A 13485-nucleotide genomic window follows, 5' to 3' on the forward strand; every position below is an offset into this window, starting at 1 on the left:
AATGAACAGTTCAGTTTTGCCTACTAATAAGTCTGTACTAAGATTGACTGTGTTTTTGTCTCTGAGTGCAATGAAACTTAGCTTAGAAGGCAACAGCAACATAAGAAACTGCATTGATTTACTTAATATGGTGTTTCATGTTGATGGGTTGGCACTCTCTGATGTGTTACGTTAATGAGCTGTCAGATGCCTATATGCCTGGTACCCGCAGCACTGTGCCGCAGCTTAGTTGCTGCAATAAACAGAGCTCTGTTAGGAGAAGAATTGGGTCCTATGACCAGCTAACTTGAGATGAAATGAATATATAAAGAAAAAGGGGACAGGGATCATAATACAGAGCCTGCCCCAAGATGATTATGAAGGACAACTGCTTCTTTACCTTATTCTTTGCATTTTTGAGTGTTGGCACCAGCAAGCATCCACTAAGATGGGTATATGTGGAAGTGCCACTGCTGGCATCTGGCTGCACAGTCAAGTCCAAGACATATTCAAACCCAACAGCAAGTTAAGAATTACTTCCCACTTACAGATTTCTGGGCAAACTTTAAAACAAGCTCAAAGTGATAATTCTGCAGCAGAGTGTACTTTCTGGCAAGTATGGTGCATAGAAATGCCAACTTTGATTTTACGTTGCTTCAACATATATATATGAACTCTACTTAATTTCTTAATGAAGCCCAGAGATCACTCTTGACCTGTTGTAACAGTCTCTGTGGCTAAGGTCAATGGCAGTGTGTCGTCTGCTCATGGCTGGAGGCCATGAATGTGCAAATGATTTAAGTTGGGGAGCTCACTTTTTCACTAGAATGGAAGTCTCCTCACTCCTTGTTGGTATTCCTCATGACATGCAGCTGAGACAACTAAAACTTGCTCGTAATTCCTGTAGGTCTTGCAGTGTTGTGCATTGCAATTAATATTTCATGGTGTGTTTTTATTTAAAAAAATAGTAATTCTCTCTGAATCTGTGTCTTTTTTAACTATTTTTATCCTCATAATTCTGTAACTTTTATAATTCCCCGTGGTTCTTATCACTGATAATATTAAGAAATATAAGCCAGACAACATTTTGTTGTGCTTATCCATAAAGAATGTGACTAGAATAAGTGCAGCTTTAGTTTATGGTAAAAGCCAGCTTTAACCATACCTATCAAAGATTTCCAGGCTGAGCGATAGGGTTGGTTTATTCCAGGTATAAGATGACATTCACAATAAAAGGATTGGACACATTTCTGTTGTAGCCCTTGAAAAGGCACTGAGGAGTGGGTCCCAGGGACCCAAGAGCGGCAGGTAGCTGCCATGAGCTCAGCCTGTCAAAAATGAAATGGTGATCTGCACGCAAGCGAAATGAGGGAAGAAATGAGACCATGAACTGGCTGTTTTGGGCATGCATCTAAGAGACTGGCATGGAGTTTATTTGGCCATTAGGAAGATGGAGTCAGATGAAGAGTTTACCTTAAAATATTTTATTATTTGGGGATTCTTTTTATCTGGGGTTTTGACTTGAATCCATTTCCAAGATTTATGTTCAATCTCAATGTCCTTTACAGCATGTATTGTTCCTTAGTCAGCTTATCTATTATGTAATGCTGTCTCATTGAAGTAGTTTCTAGATGTTTTAAAATAACATTTGGATTCTTTCAGCCTTCTTCAAAGAAAAAAGACTAAATAAAATCAGCAGATGAGATAAAATAGGTGAAGCAGTTAGCATGGCCTGCTGTTAAGGCTACCTGCGGTTTATCATTACGTGCCCCTGATTTCACTCGGTCATATTTTCCAAACTCTGACCAACTGCATTTAACTTTTTCTAGGGCAGACATTTCCTTCCAGCTGATTTAAAAATACTTTTTTTAGCCAAATTGGCCCAGCCATTTCCAAGAATGAGGCTACGGATGGAAAAAAAAGGGAATCCATACTGCTTCACAGCTTGTTTTCCCATTAAGTCCCAGTGCTCATTTATTAGGGAAGCCCTAAGGAAGGCTTGTTCACAGCTGCTGCTGCCCTGTCCCCATTGGGGCAGCACAGACCACCATGGCCATGTCTTGGTGGCCTCTGTACGGGCATGGTGAGCCCGTGGGGAAGGGCACCATGTGCTGCTCAAAGCAGAGGATGGATAACGCGTGGTCACATCACGTCAATGTCGTGCCAAAGACCGCGTTGAGCGGAAAGGATGCAAAGCTGAGTGGCTGTTTCTTCATTGAATGGAGTGGATTCGGTGCACTGAAGGGGTCTGAGAGAGTAATGAACATACACAGTTTTGCAGTTATAGGTTGCCTCACAATGCGCGTGTGTGTGGAACCTGAATTAAAAACTAAAGGGTGATCCAGCTTTTGAGTACTTATTAACGTTCCTTTACTACAGTTTTTTTGGTGTTTGTGCAGCTGTATGTGACTGTCCAGGTGAAAAAGTGAAAGAGATTAATAATGCAAAGGTTCAGGTCTGAAGATCTGGCATAGAAAAAGATAAGGTTTGACCTTATCATCTGAGAATAATGTGCAGCTTTTTCTGGCTGGAAAAAATAATTGAGGGAATCATTTTCAGAAAATGAATTAGGTGTTTTAGGAATAAAACTGTGTATCTTAAAATTCGGCCCGTACAAATGGATGCCCTGCAAGGATCAAAGGGAACAAATTAAACCTCTGTAAAATAAAAGAATCTTTGCTGAGTTAAATTGGTAGCCATTTGATGAGCTCAGGCACGTGAACACAGTCAAGTCATGTTATAGTTGGGTGGGGGAAGAGTGTGTCCATCATTTCTGTAAGATTTGAATTATTTGAAATGGGTTCAGTCAGCCAATCTGTGTGGCAACCAATCAGAAAACTATTCTGGTGATATAATCTAACTTCTCTTCTTGTAAATTTTTATTCACTGTCTCTAATGATTTTACCATCTATCTATATATATATATATAGGCTAACCCTTACTGGTCAGAGCTGATTTATTGTTGTGGGTATCTATATCAAAGACCTGGATCATGAAACACACGGTATTAACAAGTAATTTCTATTTAGTAAGCCAAGTGGAAATTTTTGAACAATGTAAAGATTGCTTTTGGAAAGGACAGTCGCCTGGCCAGGATCCAGGGTTCCCAGGCAGTGGAGTTTCTAAGCAAATACTTGTCTTTAAGTCCATGGTGAAAACCCATCGAAGCACAGTTGAAGGACCCACAGAGGTTACTGCTGCCGTCAGTACGGCAGCTCAGGTGTGCGATACTGCCTGAAAGCCAGTAAATAGCATGGGGTGTTTCTAAAAATCTTGCCATTCCTTACTTATGTGTGGGCTTTCATGGTGAGGGTGGGGTGTCTCATCTGATATTCATCTGTGCAAGCACTTGAAAGGAGCTTCTAATTACTTAACCTTCACTGTGGGCTCTGCATGCTCCGGCTTACCCAAAACTTGTAGCTCCAGGGATGAACTCCCGACCTGACCCTGGCGGAGGCGATGGGAGTCGTGCCAGCACCGCCAACATTTCCCCCCTGAAGCACAGCACTGTGCTCCCCAAACTTGCTGGGTGGAAGATTTCAGCTTTTAAAGTTGAAGGATAGCAATAGTTTTAGCTACTTTTTAATGTGATTGTAGCATTTTCTGGGACAAGGCCTAATACCTCAGCCATTATGGAAGGTGATTTAGAAATCGAACAACAAACACCCAGCTTCACAGAAACGTGTCATTTTCCAGTCAGTCAGTTACCCCACCCTTGTAAGGTCAGATGTTTTACCAGTTTGAATTCCCATAAGTACGCTTTGCGGAAATACTTGCACACGTTGCTGGCGCCCAAGGACGAAGCAACGAGTGCTTTGTGCACCACAGAAGCCTCATCCCGCTCTTCTTTATCCCGTTTCAGCTGCTCACACCATGCCTGCCTGTGAAATGTGAAGGGTATATGGTTGGTAACTGTTTGGGAATGTCCTGTGTTCAGTCTGAGCACTGAATGTTTGCTCCATTATGTATTACTCATGGATTTTACATAAGCCGATGTTCGAAAGTGAAAGGAGGAATTTTGGCAAACAATCCCTTCTCCTGTAAAAAGCAGGCTAATCTCTACAAACATTGAAGCAAACGGAGCAGGTATTTTTTAAGGTATTCTGTTTACTCTTACCAAGTATATTGCATAATATTCATTGCGACTGCTCAGCAGTGGCTGAAATGATGGTGCCAGCCCATTGAAGGTGTTTGAAGCATAGTGCCTGCACCAAATGAGTGGTGGTGCATGGAAGAAGTAACAGAAAAAAGTCCGTTGTATCAAGCATTTTATACTGCTTTAATACAGCTGCAGGACCTTGTACAGGAGTCTGYTGGGAGAGCATATCGCACAGAAATGGGTTCTGTATTGCGCAAGGAGGAGCAAGATGGCAAATCGTGGGGTTTTGCGACTGAATACTCCGTTCTCAAGAAGCCCAAAATGGTATTGTTATGAGAAGCTGATGGTTCATAAAGAAGAGACTTGAGCCATATGCCTATACCATAATGCTTAATTAGTTGTTGGTGTTTCATTTATAAATAAATGATGGATGGGAATTTGCTCGGTTAGAAAAGAGACCGTATCAGCACAGTTGGGCTCTTCTGTGAGCCCACATCGCGGTTGCTGAACAGGAAGTCATCTGTCGTGGCTGGTCATTTAGGGGGACTGACGGTAATGACTGAAGGAAATTGCAGACTCTAGGAAAGCATATTAAGCTATGAATCACTGAATCCTTTTGTTCTGCTGCTATCAGCTGGCAGGTCTTTTTTTGTAAAAGAAAAAACTGTGAATGCATTCTTTGTCATTTTCAGTGACTCAAAGTCTATACCTTCTACCGACTCTCCATCTAATAGCTTCATTGTCTGGGGACGTTGCCTGTTTTTAGCCAAATCCATTCTTGGGTTAGTTAACATTAACTAATACTAGTTCATCTCCAGAGTCCATATTTATACCAAAGCACATCCTTTCCCCCTTTCGTGTGCAGCTGCCATCCTGCAATACTTGCAGTGAGCTAGAAGAGGCATCTCACAGTTGGACTGTGTACCATAAAACCGAGCTTCTTCTAAGCTTTCCTCACTATCCAGCACTGCCAACACATTTATCGTCCTGGTTTTGTTCTGCAAATTCCCCACAATCTATCAACTTCTTGCTGCTATTGAGACGCTGAGAGCAGCATGTATTTTTCTTAATTTGCATTTAGTAGGGAAGGAAGATGATACTGGTATTTTTTTTTCTTTATWTATCTGGATGCCTCCTGTCAAATAGTGCAACAGAAAACCTTTCTCCTCCAAATCACTGGTTCCAGGGCAGTATAGCTTAGGAGGGGGTCATCTCGAGCTCATGGGTACTGTGTATGAAATAAATGCACCATGTCATCTCAGAAATCTCCGTGCCAAAAGAAATCACCACTAACAGTGAACCTTTATGGACACTGTGAAAGTGGAATAATGTAGTTGATCAGAACATGCTATTGAGCAATTTTCCTGTTGTTAAGTTGATAAAATGTCCCTCCAAAGTCACCAAGGAGAGAGATGGCTCTTGGGAGAGTCAAGTCTCCTCCAAGCAGAGGTGACATCCAGCTCTGCCTGTTCCTCACCTTTCTTCACGGGTGAACATTACAGTGACTGCATTTCTGGTAATGGGTGAGCTAGGTAAGACAACAGTGGCAGCACAGTAAAATCTTTTTTTTTGTTTTTTTTTCATCTGTGGAGGTGGAATATAGCTCAGTGAAGACTTCGGTACTTGTATTAAGTGGCTCTTCTAGCTACAAAAGAGATTTTATCCAGATTTCCTAAGGAAACAAAACTTGAGCAGTTGTGCTGTTTGTTTGTCCCCTTCATAACTTCTGAATTAGTGGGCCAACTGCAGTCCTCTTTCGAGGAAGGATGGTGGTCTGGTGCATACCTAAGTTCCTGTAAGTTTTGTGAAAATCAGAGGTGGGTAAAGGAGTGTGGTGCACATTAGTACCCTCATGAGGGAAAGGTAGAGGGGTTTAGCCATTATACTGATGGCAGCTTGCCATGCACTCACACGTGTCTTGTCTATTCAGTCCGTAGATGTGCGACTAGATGCAGCGTCTGCTGTTTCTTAGCTGGTGGCAGTATCGCAAGGATCACTTTAGGGAACTGGGGTTGCCTGTAGTGGGAGAGGTCCAGGGATAAACATGAGGAAATGGCTCTCCATTACTTCTCTTGCTTGTAGACCAGCTTGCTTAGTGTTCACTGTTTAGTAATATTCTGTTATTGTTGTTTTGAGGATTTTGAAGTTTTGCAGTTGATTTTTGTGGGACCAAGATTTTGCTCTATATTCTAATAAAAAAATAGATGTGTAGCTGTAGCTTTTGATTTGGGAGTTTAGTTTCTATGTTTAGAAGCATCTGTGGGGTCTAATCTTCTGATATTTCTTTGTTTTGTATTTTATATCCTAAACAATCAAATTCATCCTGTGTTCCTCTTGGTTGTACACCACTTAACTACTTGGTGCTAGCTGAATATATACTAATTTAGTTGAATTGTTGTTACTCCTAGGCCATTTTAAGCAGCAGTGATTGCCACTCATTATCATTAGGCTAAACCAATTGCCTTAGAAGGATCCTAATAAGGAGACCATCCCAATTAAGTAGAAAGTGCTAAGCTAACAAACTCCTTACATGAAAAGATGTCATCGCACTGTTTTCTAATATAATTCTGTTGTCTTCTTGTCCTGTAACATCTGTTCTGATATCTCACAGAGGTACTCTGCTTTGGATGATGATCATCCATTCTGGCTCTTGATGAAATCAAATCCTACTCAGCAGGATACTGCCCTGAAAACAATCATACATCTTTTGGGAAAAAATTGCGCTGCAGATATGCAAACAGTTACTAAATTTTCCAATTGCACGGAGCCAGAGACAAAATTGCTAAGACAAAACCTCCAAATGTGGCCAGATAAAATAAACAGCTACACTTGCATAGCTCAGACGATTGTTCTTTGCACTTGTTCTGGAAGTGAAGTTCCTGCAGGTAAGAAACCAAAGTCTACAGAGCTTGTACAGCAACTGTTTGTCATTTATCAGTGGTTGCTGCTATTGATCATTTTCTTGGCAGATTTCTTAGGCTCTTAGTTCTTTCATTTTTAAGCATTTTTCACTTGCTTTTCTACTTGCTTTTTCTACTGAGAGAAAGGGTGATCTCTTGTGGTTAAACTGCATAACTAGAGGCTTTATGTTCTCTTCCTGATTTTCTCCAACATTTTTTATTTCACCTTGAATTAGTTACTAAACTTTCTTGTGCCTTATTTTTGCTTCATCTATAAAATGGAAATGAATTTTACCTTAGCTTCTTCATGCCAGCATCTCGAGGCTAAATGAAAAGCTGGTAATACTTATTAATGTATTTGGATAGCAGGTGTTAAAGATGCACGAAGTAGTGTCGCGTTAATGTCTTGCATCTGATTCATGTTCCTGTTCCGCTCATTTGGGCTACTTTGCCTGCTCTAAGACTTTAATTCTGGAAACTTTATGTCACCTTCTAACTTTCCCAAACGCTTTGCATTTTCTCCATGCAAAGCTACTCCCTGTTATTTAACCGGGTTGGAATGTGTGGAAAGAAGACACTTATCACTCCTTGCCTTGAATACTTTCCAGGTCTTCAGTTAACTGAAAGAGCACTGGTTGATACAATTAGCATTAAGTTTTTTTCCCCCACAGTCTCATTTCTGTAAAGAGAAGTCAAGATCTTTTCCATCTGCCTTGCCTGTCAGGTTGATAGGTTGAGCTAAGGAGCCACAGTGCAGGTTGCTTCAAACAACAGAGGCCAATGGGTTTCTTCTCAAGTTTGAGCTTATACATCAAGGTTTTTGTCACTTTGAGTTTACTAGCTCTTGTGGGTCTGTGTCAGGATTCTGTTTCACGCTGTATTTAAAAATCTGTTATGTACCATGGAGGGTGGCTCATGGATCTCATGTTTGCCCTGATTACCAAACGTAAGGTCAGGAAAGAATTTTTCTGCACGTCAGGATGTCAGGTTTTTGGTTCTCACCTAATGAAGTGTATTGTTATTGCAAACATAGTTGGCAGTATTTTTGTCTTTTTTATTTCTTTCCTGAAGGTCTTTATGCTATAGATCTCAAGATTTCTCTACAGTGCTGGGAAATACTTTGGTATGTGAGATTTTAGARGAGAGATTTTTGTTTGGATGTCTTGTGGTCTCTCTTGAGGTTCACATGATTCTTTATGAGAGCAGGAGATTGGACTTGAAGACATTTTAGTCCCCTGCTCCTGTGTAAGAAATCAAATGGGTGTGATGATCTAATGGAATTCCTGCTCCTAAACGTAGTCCTTCTAGATAAAGCTGGCATTCACTGGAGTGGTGTGCAGCACCACATTTTGGGGACTGTTCAGGGCTAACTACCATTTTCAGGTTCATTTTGTAGAGCAGTTTGTCTGGTATCTGTCCTGCACCCTTAATTTCTATAAACTTAATAGAATCCAGCTATTCCTTGCAGCAGGAATATAAGCTATTTTCCACAGATACTTACATTTGCTAGGTAAACATGGAAGTCAAAGATGTTTTGAACTATTTTCTCCTGAAAGTAGAGCCCTTAAAGAAAAATAACAATAGCAGCAAAACCTTCTAGCCTCTATCCAGAATATAAATTAATATGTGTACAGAAAAACAGTCAGTCTTTCCAAAGGAAGAAATGGTAGTGCTAAAATGTGCAAAAAAAAGTTTTATAATCTCTACAGCATTTTTATTTGTAGTTGAAAGAAACACATTTGTATTAGGTCCTGCTAGATGCCTGAGCACAGATAATTTGGATCACATTGTCCAGTGGAGCATTTATATTAACTTAGTTGTGTTGGAATATTGTTTTGTTTTAGACCATGGGATTTTAATACTAAAGGAGAGAGAGGAGGCAAGCGATTCTAAACATGCCTGACCTTACATATTGCAGGCCCATGAGTGCAGGCACTGCAGACTTTTCCCTGCTTGCTTGTCTGTGCATTGTACATATATACTTATACATATGTGTGTGTGTGTGTATATATATATTTAAAATTAGTAATACCTGAAAGATCATTTGGTCATTCATGGTGGATTTGCTGTATGATCAAGTAATAGCTTGATTAAATTTCTTCAAACTCCTTGAAACACAATTGCAAGCTTCAAAAATAGGAGTGTAGGGTACTGAAATGTATTTACAAAAATAAAGAGCAAAAAGGAAGGTTCGAGCAGTGACCTTCAGCCCTGCAGTGCCTGGAACTGCAAGTTTAGATTCTAACAAGGCTCCCTCACACTCTCACTCTTCTGAGATGGATTCGCTGTTTAAAATGCTGCTTTAGCTGGTGAGGCTGGTTTGGGACTCAAGTATGGGAGTTTTGAGGATGCGACAAGTCAAAGAGGTCATGCAACCGCCGCTGCGTCCAGTGCTGGACTTTGCTCTTGGCCATCAGGTCCGTCAGCCCATTTTGGTGGGGAGAGGCTGAGGAGCTGGTCCGAGCCACCCGTGTGGGATTCGCACGGGTCTGTTGTGCCGCCATGCCTGCATGGGCAGTGCCATGGCACGATCTGCAAAGAGCGGGCAGGCGTAAGGGTGTATCGGTGCCAAAATGTACCTTGCAATGAAGGGTGGTGCATCAGCCAAGCCCGAGAGGTGGGAATAGGTGTCAGGAAACTGGAAGGCACTTGCTTGGTAACTCTTGCTTCGGAAGAGTTTGCATGAGGATTTCAAACGAGAACTGCTTCTTTTGGAAGCTTGTGCATCTTCACTCTTAGCTGTGTCATTTTGTGCAATAATTTTTTGGTTTGGGATTTTTAAGTCCTTGGGGACTGAGCTCTGGCTTGTGTTTCAGCTGAGGAGTAGGCCTAAGGGCAGGAAAAATGTGGAGTGTATTAATTTTACATCGTATTTTCTCTCTGTTCCCCCCCCCCCGAGGCTTGGGGGGAGGGCATTAGGAGCTTGTCACTGTGAATTTTTTGGTGTCCTGCTGGTTTTACAATATTTTCTTTTTGTTTCCCTTCAGTCTTTTACCTACAGACTGCAGGGCCCCCTGGGGCCATGAGCCAAGTGAAAACAGCAGCTTCTAAAGCAAGCTTCGGCTTTGCCCCCCTCCATAGACACCTCCGTACCACCACAGGGTAGAGAGATCCCTGCCCCGAATGCACGTCAGCGCTTTGGTGGGGTGGCGGTGCTCTGGTGGCTTGGAGCAGCCGTAGATGCAATGCCTGTCGCTGCGTGGTGCCCAGCAGCCCAGGGCAGAGCAGCGCACAAGCATGGGAGGSAAGGCGAGGGGTGAAATGATGGGCAAAGCAGCGCATCGGGCTGAGTGACCGGGCAGAAAGAAAGGATGATCAACGGTGGCCGTCACGAGAAGAGGCAGTGACTGCAGGTCGTTTATGACGGTCCTGCACCGAAACCTGCCTTTTGGACTGACAAATGGTATCGGCGGTGACAGCCAGAAAGGGGAAAAAGCAAGGAAAAAAGTTCTTTTTTTCAGGCCAGTTGGAAACTTGAGGTTCTTACCTGTTTGTCAAGTATACTACAATATGACTAGGGCCGTGACTGGAAAAGCAAGTCAATAAAACCAGTCTGCAAAGAAGGAAGTACCTTGAACTATAGGCAACCCGGTGAAAGCTGGTGATGGCTATTTCAGTATTTCTTATATAATTTATAATCATTTATAATCACAGGGGGCTTCCCCCCCCTTTTTTCCCTTTTCCCCCTTCCCYCTTTTTTCCCACCCCCTTCAGTTTGGCAGGCTCCCTATGAACCAGGGGACAATTTTCTTCCACAATCTTTCATCAACAAGTTTGAGCTTTACATCAAATACTGAAAAATAGTTTTTCTTCTAAAAAGCATTTTTTTAATGACTTTTAAAAATCCATTTTGGGGGAAAACAGTCGAAGCTAGAAAATTGGCAGAGTGGTGTGCCTGAGCAGTAGAATCCCCTTTCTCTGTATGGGTGAAAACCAGATTTGACCCAGCAAAATTATGAGAGTTATAAGCAATCCTCCAACACACCACTGGCACCCACTGTGGTCAATTATAGCCTTTAAACTGGCATATAAGTATCAGATGTTTGGCTATTACATGTCTTTACTAATCTCAAACCCAAGTAAAAAAAAAAACCCTTTGGCATGACATATCCTATAATTTGCTAAGTTTTTTAACAATAGTACATTTTKCATTTCATTTGCATTTTTCATCCAAGAACTTAAGAATATGCTCCCCTCGCTAAAGAACAAAGTAATTAATCAACAAGGCTATTTGTAGGGAAGATGCCTGGCTATGGGAACAAAGAGACAAAGCTGAAAATAAAATGTCTATATTCCAGTGCTTTGATCACCCGGACAAATCTCTTCTGCATATATTATTATATTAAACCATTTAAATCTTATTTGTAAAGATAGCTTAAAACAGGTTTTTTCCCACACTTAGGGTGTATTTTAACTGAAAAATATTTTTCTTGTTGGATATTCATTTTTTAAATGMCATAACGTTGTTTGTACTCTGTTTCGTATGTTTAGAAATCTCTTGCAGTATTAGATCAATTATACACCTGTTTTCTTCAGGGAGGGCTCTTCCAATTTTGCCTTAATTTCTAGCTATTAAAATTATAAAGAATAGTCTRAATAAATTAGAAAGATTTACTGTAGAGAATACTTCTTAAAATATGCAGGCAAGCCTGCATTTGAAAACCGAGAGTTGTACTTCTCAAGCTCTGTACCTCTACAGAATATAAATGTTGATTAGTACGCCAAGTGTTTATGCGAGGCAGCCACTGAACGATCACGAGAGAATTTTGAAAGCTTCTTTAATAATCTGTTGTTGCTGGTATTTTTACTTCTTTTACCTCTGTGCTTTTAATTTTTTCTTCTCTGCTGGTGTGTCAGATGTCCTCCAGAGCTCTTCCTGACGTCATATTCCTCTCTCTTGACCTTCCGCACACGAATATGATTTTTTTTTTGTGATTGTTACAACACTGGGGTTGGAGCCAGGGTAGGGATTAAGGCTGCAGCTGCTGCTCTTCTATCTGCAGTGTTTAAATGCACTAGTAGCAAATTTGGTCTGGTATTTCTGTTGAGCTTGGGTAGGTGATCCTGTTTTAGGATTGTGTTGCTGGAACGGCAGGACGTTCATACCGTTTTGCATCCGTGGTAGACAAGACCTCTGGTCCCGGTTTTTCCAGCGTATATCGCTGCCTTTTGCTTTGAGCATACTTACTGAACCTGTGTTGCCTCTTCCCCTGAGACTGACTTTTTTAGGTCCCTGCTGCAAATACAACTTTTAAACTATACTCTCTATTCTCAGGCGGTGGGGAGACGTGTGCTGGAAGGAATCAAGGGCAAGTTGGTGGGATTAACCAGGCATCTGAGAAATGCCCCTTTTCGGGTGTGCCGCCTGTCCTTGCCATGCTCCCAGGCAGGGATGCTTGGATGGTTGTTTGATAACCTCAGTAAAAAGGTGTTAAGGCAGCCTTTCTGCAGGGGACCTCCTATATTATACCTTTTGGCAGAATTATTGATCAGTAGAGTTAGAGGCCGGTTATGTACCGAGCTGGGAAACTAGATGAGTCCTTCCTCCTCAAGAAAAATGCCAAATATGTGGGGAAGGTACCTCTTTCTTAACATATTTTATGAAGTCTGATCATAAAAGTGCTGTCAGTGCAGAACCACTCCCCTGTGCCTAAGAAGACTACTAAAAGCTAATTGAAAAAAACACTTTTCCTAGTCTGGCTTCTTTTGACAGAGGCACCAAAGCTACTTGTTACAAAGGGCACGGTCAGGTATAGGATCCAATTTCATTGCCATAAATGGGCACAATTCCTCTGGTTTCCATGACTCCGTACCTGCGTGTGTCCCAGAGGGACTTGGAAGATGATATGGGCAGCATGGTCATAACGGGCTGTTCATGAACCTCAGATCGCTGTCCTAGCTGCACGTTCATGCATCTGTTACCAAAGGGTCGTACTGAAGTGTTAACTGTTGCAAATAAGTTCAGTTTTGTAGCACGACAGTGATTTGGATTAATAAACGTGTGCCTGCTCTCTGTGCTTGAGGGTTTCGCTATCATGGCAGAGCGTGACTTTTGTGCCTGAGTGAATGTGTATGTAAATCAGTCTATGTCAGGAGCGTTATTTATACCCTCCCCCACAAAAATTCGCTGCTGCTGGGGCTTCTGCATAATGGGCAATTGAAGCCTAAACACTTCAATTGCCAGGAGTAGTAGCTACAAAAGAAATTCAATAAACTCATCAGTGGCACTGGAGCGTCTGAGCTGGTCCATTATTTTGGCAATTGTCAGTGGAATTCCCCTTGCAGGGGAAACCTGTAAATGTAACAGCCTTCTCCTAGCTCATTTTAAAACCAATCTATAATAATTCTGTTGCTGAGATACCATTTTCTATTAAATTTGTATGGTTTTAGAGTAATTTCTGGGGGGTTTCTTTGGAACACTGTTGACCTCATCTCTGAGCAAGTCTGTGGGACTTTTTGTAAGAATTATCCCTAAGTGGTATCGTAAGTGACTTGAGGATATTCAGA

General features: G+C 41.6%; 1 protein-coding gene across 1 annotated transcript in view; it reads left to right on the top strand.

Moving 5' to 3' along the window:
* LOC112961533 (ankyrin repeat and BTB/POZ domain-containing protein BTBD11-like) overlaps positions 1 to 13485 on the top strand; it is a 79005-nt gene that overhangs the window by 20495 nt on the left and 45025 nt on the right. The gene's annotated exons all lie outside the window — the stretch shown is intronic.

The sequence above is a fragment of the Apteryx rowi genome, unplaced genomic scaffold, assembly GCF_003343035.1.
Source record: "Apteryx rowi isolate R43461 unplaced genomic scaffold, aptRow1 scaffold_133, whole genome shotgun sequence".
In the NCBI taxonomy this organism is placed as follows: Eukaryota; Metazoa; Chordata; class Aves; order Apterygiformes; family Apterygidae; genus Apteryx; species Apteryx rowi.